This window comes from Perissodus microlepis, chromosome 10 (assembly GCF_051167445.1).
Source record: "Perissodus microlepis isolate ML-2025 ecotype Zambia chromosome 10, ASM5116744v1, whole genome shotgun sequence".
Taxonomy (NCBI): domain Eukaryota; kingdom Metazoa; phylum Chordata; class Actinopteri; order Cichliformes; family Cichlidae; genus Perissodus; species Perissodus microlepis.
In genome coordinates this window covers 10,228,283-10,235,834 of record NC_140470.1, presented here as the reverse complement: position 1 = coordinate 10,235,834, position 7,552 = coordinate 10,228,283, and positions in this window count along the sequence as shown.

The window sequence follows — 7,552 nt, the reverse complement described above, 5'->3', positions numbered from 1 at the left end:
TTTGATGTTCATCACCAGCTAAACTTCATCATGCATGCTCACAGTAACAGTGGTTAGCACAGTGATCTTTAACTGTTTTTATACACACATGTGAGTCCAGATGCGCTATCAATGCTAAGAAGTTGGCACCAGACATGCTGGCTCCAAAGCTACTGGACAGCTACTGATGGACTACCGATGGTAGTAATTATGAGAGAAGTAAACACAAGAAGTGTACCAATGGTTTGCAGATTCAGCCCACAGATACTGTCTCCCATGATTTTCTTCAGATGGAAATCAGTAAAAGTCATCTACGTAAGACTTTGGAACATTTTATTCCCGAAATGTGGGCTTTTTCTCAGAAAGCCGAAATATCTCTGCACCAGCACTGGCTTCAGTACAGCGTCAGTGGTAAATGATAGCCCAAACCAGCACTGTTGTCATGGTGCAGTGCTGGTTTTTGTTGTTTTATTTTGTTTATTGGTCGACAAGTTGAAGCCTGAGCTATAATAATGCCTAAGGAAAAAGTTCCTTCAACTGAAGAAAAACTCTTTACCTGACTTTCACATTCAGGCATTTTGCCTGAATATATTTAGACCTGGTTTCATTTCTATCTGTGTAAAACAGAATATATTCTTAGCATAAACATGCTTTGAGTCTTATAAACTCTGAGAATATTGAGTAGACCTCAGAAATAGTCCAAAACAATACATCAAAAAATTATAGTGTAGCACAAAATAATATGCAAAAAAACTAGTGGTGTTATTCTTAAATATTCTTCAGAGAATCTGTAACTAGCAAATCAGCCAGTGTCAGCCTTCTGATATATATCTCTGATGTACACCGGCCTTCATTGAGGCTTCCGGGACCTGCCAGAGAGGACTGAAGTTTGGAAGCTTAAAGTTTTGAAATGTAAATGATGAAAACAGTGATGTGGGTTCAAATTCTTATCCAGGCAGGAGTCTTGTGCAACACAAAAGCACACCAGCTGCAAATAAGGTTCTTTGTGGAAATGCTGTCTGGACAGTGGCTGCTAACAAACTCGTTCATTCATGTACTTTCTCTTCCATTTCTTACATGTTTGATTAGCAGCAGCTCTGATTACACGGGTTCCTGTGTTGGTGACATGACTGAAGATTTCCCATCACGTGATTAAACTGCTGTCTTGTCTCTCTTTTGTTGGTTATAGCTGAATATGATAATGTTACCATAATAGCATCCCTAAAGTGTGTGGTGCAAAACCTGATGGCTGGATTGTGAAGTTGTTCTCCATGTTTATTTCTAGTAACCACACTGGAACTGGCTCTTTTAATAAAGAAATTCTGAGAAATGATTATGTCTGGGAGTGTGTGGTGTACATTTTAAAAAAAGAAAAAAAAACTGTAAACGCTCGGAGAACACAAACATCCAGTGCACTGTAATAGGCTGATGTGCGCCCGCCCTCTTGACCGATCACCAGCACTCTCTGAATGGAGTCAGTAGTGTCTGTTTGGAAAGTATTGAACGCTTAGGTTTCCGTCAATACAAATGACCAATTGCAATTGATGATTCTTATGATCACCCCACCCAGATCTGCTTTGCTCATCATTATATAAAACTGGTTTGGGATTCACAGCACTGCGATGGAGCACCCCGGGGCAGATCGATCAGAGACAGAGAGGTTAAAACCAACTCAGCATCTGCCTGGTAATAACCGCTTCAAATAAAAGCAATACTGCATCAACTATATGTAACTGTGGGGACCACATCACAATGAACCTTTTCCTTGTGCATCAGTCCATACTGAAGTACAGTACCTTGCAAAATGTAGGCACCTAACATGTCTAGATCAATTTGTGAATTTTGTAGTCACAAATATCCATGAATTCATTTATTGAGGCTAGTCGCATGAAGTCACCTGACTTCCTGCACACATTGCTAGAACGTTGTCAGCCATATTGGATATGACACAACCACCATTTCCTAGGGAAAAATATGTCTTCCCCAGCTGGTTGGCAGGGGTTTGGGACTGGACCAGTGATCACTTTGGTTGCTAGCCAGTTGCTATGGTTGCCTGTAACTTTTCATGTTTATCTGCAAATACTTGCTACTAACTATACTAACTACTATTTGGGCAGTAGAAAAACATAAATGGAGACTGTTCACCTTCAAAGTAAAAGTTGCAACTCAGCATTGCAGCTGACATGTTTCAAAAGTCACAACTTCTGCTTTGAAGGTGAACCTTGTGTTGCAGTTTTCATGGTTTCACGACAGATTGGAGAGTCCTGGACAGTGTTCGTAGACAAGTCTGTCACTTCACTCCAATTTGATTTATACAGCGCCAAATCAAAACACTAAACTCAAAGTGTTTTATCTTTTTAGGTAAGTACCCTACAATAATACAGAGAAAATCTCAAGCATCCCAAGGCAAAAGTGAGAAGGAAAAACTCCCTTTTGACACAAAGAAATCTCCATCAGAATCAGGCGTGCATCTGCTGCGACTGGTTCGGGGAGAGGGCAAAAGGAGAGAGCAGAGGGGTTCTGTTCAAACTATGACCATACAATGTGCTAGTGACCAAAGGAGCCACGAGGAGGTTTTTGCCAACCGGTTAGGGATTAAGCATATTTCCATAGCAACAGGTGGTTGCCAGGAGGTCACTCACAAGATGTAGACCTGCATGACTGGTGCTTTAGCAGCCAGTTTCCCAGCAACCACTTGCAACCAGTCAGGAAATACACATATTTGCTTGCCAGATGGTTGCAGACCAGTCCCTAGGCCTGCATGAGTGATACATTATTCACTTGATCCTACATTGTCACTATAATTGTCAAACAAATGGTGGACAAGTTAACATTGCATGGTTAGGGGTGACGTGTATGCAAAGCCTCGGTATAATAATTTTTGTTTCCTGGAGGATGAATCCCGATGACTGGGGTAATTCCCTGGCTCTTTTTTTTAACACTATCATAAGACTCATGAAGTATTGGTTGGTTATGTTGATATTTGGTGCATACATTCATATTTCTCTGTAGACATAAACTTTATCATTGAGCCTTTCATTCTCCATCTAATCAACTTAGCAGCCATCTTGGATTGAATCCATGTATTAACTTTGCAGTCTGTATCTAAGTGAATGGGGAGAGCCATAAATTTTACTTCACTGGTTCAGTGGGACATAAAAACTGCATGTATAGAACTGAGAGTTATATCCAGTAAAGCAAGAAAAAAAAGGTTTTGGCAAAACGTTGCACCAAGTTAAGTTTTTTTCCCCATTAAGTTATACTTGTACTACACGTGCACATGCATTGTTTCACATTACAGCTTTTAAAACCTTCCCATTTCAGCTGTTGATTGGACTACATGGGTGATAACTATCTTTCATGTTCAGAATTCTCCCATAAATTTCTAGTCAGGATTCTTTGAGTGCCTTATCTAATGTCTCTGCTGCCACCTGCCAGCATTGTGTGCATGTTAGCAGTCTGATGTTGTACTGCCTAGCAAACACAGACAGTATAAAAGAAGCTCCCATGATGTCCTATTGTGAAGCATTAAGCTGAATATTTTTGGTGTTACCATCTGTGTGTTTTCGAACCAGATATGACGAGCGAGGGGTGGATCTGACTGTGGCTCTAATAATGACCATGATTCACACAGTGATCTTCATGTTTTATTCAGTACGACCTGAAACCAGCATGTGAGCCCATTAAGTCATCAGGAAAGCTTTTACTGAGGTCGTGGACCAAAGGAACCGAGAGCTGTTTTTCCATGGAAAACTTATTGCAGTCAGAAGAGCCGTTTCCTCCTCCTTATACTTTCACGTGCTCCCTTTAGGTCTCGCCACAGTGTATCATCTGCCTTGAACTCACCCTACGTCTAGCATCCTTTAACGTCACACCAACTCTCCATGTTTTCCTTCACTGCATCCATGAATCTTCTCCACTATCCCTCCTCTGCACATGCCAAACCATCCCAGCCTTGCCTCCCTAACTTTGAAAGTCTTAACATCTTTTAACTCTGTCACCTCCAGCTCAGCTTGCTGTCTCTTTTTCAGTGTTACTGTCTCCAAACCAGACATCATAGCAGGTCCCACTATCGTCACGGAAACCTTTCCTCCCAGTCTTGCTGCCCTGGCGCTTATCTCCACTCACTCCACCCTGCCTTGACTCTCTTCTTCTCTCTTTTGCCTTGTCCTTTTCTTTGGATGGTTGACCCCAGGTTTCACTGTATCTGCTCCTTGCAGCTTTACTGTTACACCTGTCTCCTTCTCATTGGCACACATGTAATCTGTTGCGTTTCTACTGATGAATCTAAACCACTATGGTGAAGATGGTGACTGCTGTCTTTGAGGCGTCAGAATGTTCGCATCGTTGCAGTTTACTCCAAAACATATCAGCGAAAACCACTATGTGATATTCAGGAAACTGGCTGTAGCGCATTCAAATATTACTCAATGGAGAATTTCCTGAATGTTTATATAGTGAAGCTTTTGTCGGACACATCTTTATCTCAGCTGCTCGCACATCTGTTGCCACCTTTAGTACAGTGTGTGGCGGTATGATGGCAACGATCTACTCGCTACAATTGCATCAGTCTCCTGAAACCAGCCTCCTATCAAAGTGTGGGCATTTTACAAGATAGCTCATCAACCAGTGATGTGTGATGACTCAGAGGCTATTGCAACGGATGCTTTAATGTGAAAATGTCCACACAGATTTTATTTAAAAGCGCCAGCTCTTTTTACAAGCTAGAAATCATCAGACATAAATGGTCCCACAGATAATGCATTAAGCATTTTGCTCTTCGATACAAGCATTTCACCGACTGTTGAGCTGACACACACCCAGCGTTTCAGCACCACGGCGGAATCAATGGCCCCAAATGGCTTAAAATGAAAGTCTTTTACCAACATTGTTTCAATATTTATTGACATCAACCTCGAGGCAGAGAAGTGCCCTGCGTGCTACATGCTTTCAGACAAAAACAAGGCAGTGACTGGGTCACAAGAGTTTCTCTTGAAATTGCAGTGTGTTTGGGAGGAAAGTGGTTATCCCTCTTTACTTATGCAGGGAGATAACAAGACAAGATCTTATCCTCGCTGCCATTTTCTGCCTTGTTATTGAAAATGGTCCTAAATTTGTGTTAGCTAAAAATCATTTTCCTATCAGGTGCATAGAGTGAAGCTGCAGTAAAGACATAAGATTGGTTGTCTCTCAGCTTTGAGTCTCCAGATTCATAGGTCCCAGTGTGGCATGGCAGTAATTATGTTCAACTTAATTAAGCTTTGTTAATTATGTAAAAAGGAGTGTAATAAAAGGTCATTAAAGGCATCATTTAAAGGATGCAAAATGAAACACAGAGTTAACACCTGAAATTTTGCTAAACTGGATTTATGCACATTTTAAGTTGACCTTTCACCGAGCCACACCTCTATTTTCTCCTGCATTGTTTTCCCACTTACGCTTGACACCATTTTTTTTTCTTTTCATTAGTACGGCATCAGATAATTAGCTGACTTATCTGTTGGATGTGCACCCACACTAATTATAACAGAGAATAACCTGCAGAGATGAAAGAGGAGCTCTGGTAGACCATCTGGTGAGTGCTTTAGACACGGCTCCTGCAGTCATGTAGTGGTTTGTACCTGCTGTCGCTGTTTTTTCAGAGTTTGTGCCAGCACAAAAAAACTATCATAGGGTTGAAACTGGTTCTCACAATACAGGTAATGTTACCAAATACCTGCTGGGTTCATTTCTCAGATGTGCTGCCTGAAATCGGTCTGCTCAGCAGAAAAATACACGACAGAAAAATGACCTGAAAAGCAGTGAACTTCTACAGCTTATATTGGTATATACTGTATTCTATACCATACATGTTAAGAATAAGAACATGAACTATTCCTCTAAGTCATATCACTAAAATTATATCAAAACAATATGGTGTGATGTATGGTTTATTACATATATAGTGCACAGCAGATGTGTTCAATCCAACATTATATGTATCGTATTCCTGTTTCCTGTGTTCTTTGTTAATTTTTTATCAGTTAGCATTAAATAGATTAGAAAAGAACAGCAGTTATCATCATTATCGTGCTATAATTTTATAATTAGAAAGCCACTAATGACGACACATTTTTAGTGGCTTTCCTTTCAGGTTTTGATGTTGCTTCTTGCTGCTGAGATTTGATTCAATTCTGCCCGCACCATCCAGCAGATGGAGTACTTGAACCGCAGTAGCAGCTTATCTTTTCACCTTCCACCATTGTTTGCGCTGCAGCAGAGTAATCAACAGTAGAATAAGTCATGTCTGCACCATATACAGTACAATAGTTAGTTGAAATTAAGTTTGTGATTGTCTTCCTCCACTCTCTCTCCATGCTTTCCCATCCACGCTGCACCATTACACTGTCTAATAAAGGGAAAAGGCACGAAAATTATTATTTAAGAAGAAAACAAATAAATGAGCTATGGCCTGTAACTGGAGCTCATTTATTGCTGGTGATTATAGGTTATGCGGGAACCACTCACACCTTGCCATGGCACAAATAATGTTCACTGATATGCACAGATGTCTTTTTCCTTCTCATTTTTAAAAAGAACAAATTATTTTTAATGAATTTCACTTTGATTTGGGCAACTTTACACCAAACACAAAGTTAAAATTCTGTTCTACTGTATTATTATTATTATTATTATTATTATTATTATTATTATTTCATACCAACATTCCAACTTATGGCAAGCAAAACGGACAAACTGGCTGGAACGCGATACGCCCCTCAGTAACCAGAGACCATACAAATGAAAAGATACCACAGTCGAAAAAGAGATGAGAAGGGCAGCAGCACAGCGCCATTAAAGCCAAGAAAACACTAGCATAGCAAAGATGGCGTCGGACTGCTTTTTCAAACTTCAACTCCGTGTTGTAGGTTTTCAGGCTGTCTACTCGAGTTTCTCTTAATATAATTAACTTTGCGCATTGGTCAGTATTCTATTACTTTATAGTCCAGTCTTCACTGTAGAGTTAAACACACAGAGTGGTGTTTTTTCTTCTTCTTGTACATAGCGACAGCCATAGCTGTTGTTGGCGGTGAGCTAACGGAGCTCTTAACTTCACAGCGTCTTTGGTCTAACGGCGTCGTAAAAATCTGGTTTCTGACAAAAACTACGTCCCCTCTGCCATTTTCTTTCTCTTTAACATTATAATATGTACAAATTGAGCCACTCATCTGAATTATCTGTAGCACAGAATTATTTAAATGCTAGCCGACATCTCCCCAATTTAAAATGTGATGTAAACCATTGAGCCAGACTGCAGCAGTCCCCATAGCAACAGAGGAGAGGGTGGGCATCACAAATGGCACAGAGACGCATCATGATTCACGCCAATGGAGCTCACGTCCCAAGCTGTGTATAGCATTTTAGCACTGAAAACTAATCCCAGACCACACAGACAGCCCTGCTCCATGTCAGAGATTGAAACCTGAGAGATTCCAGTTGGCCCCAATTTCCTCATCACAAACGTGGTACAATCCACCCACATTAGAAAACCTTTACCAATGCTCCCCCCTCCCTCTGTCTGGCAGGTACCACT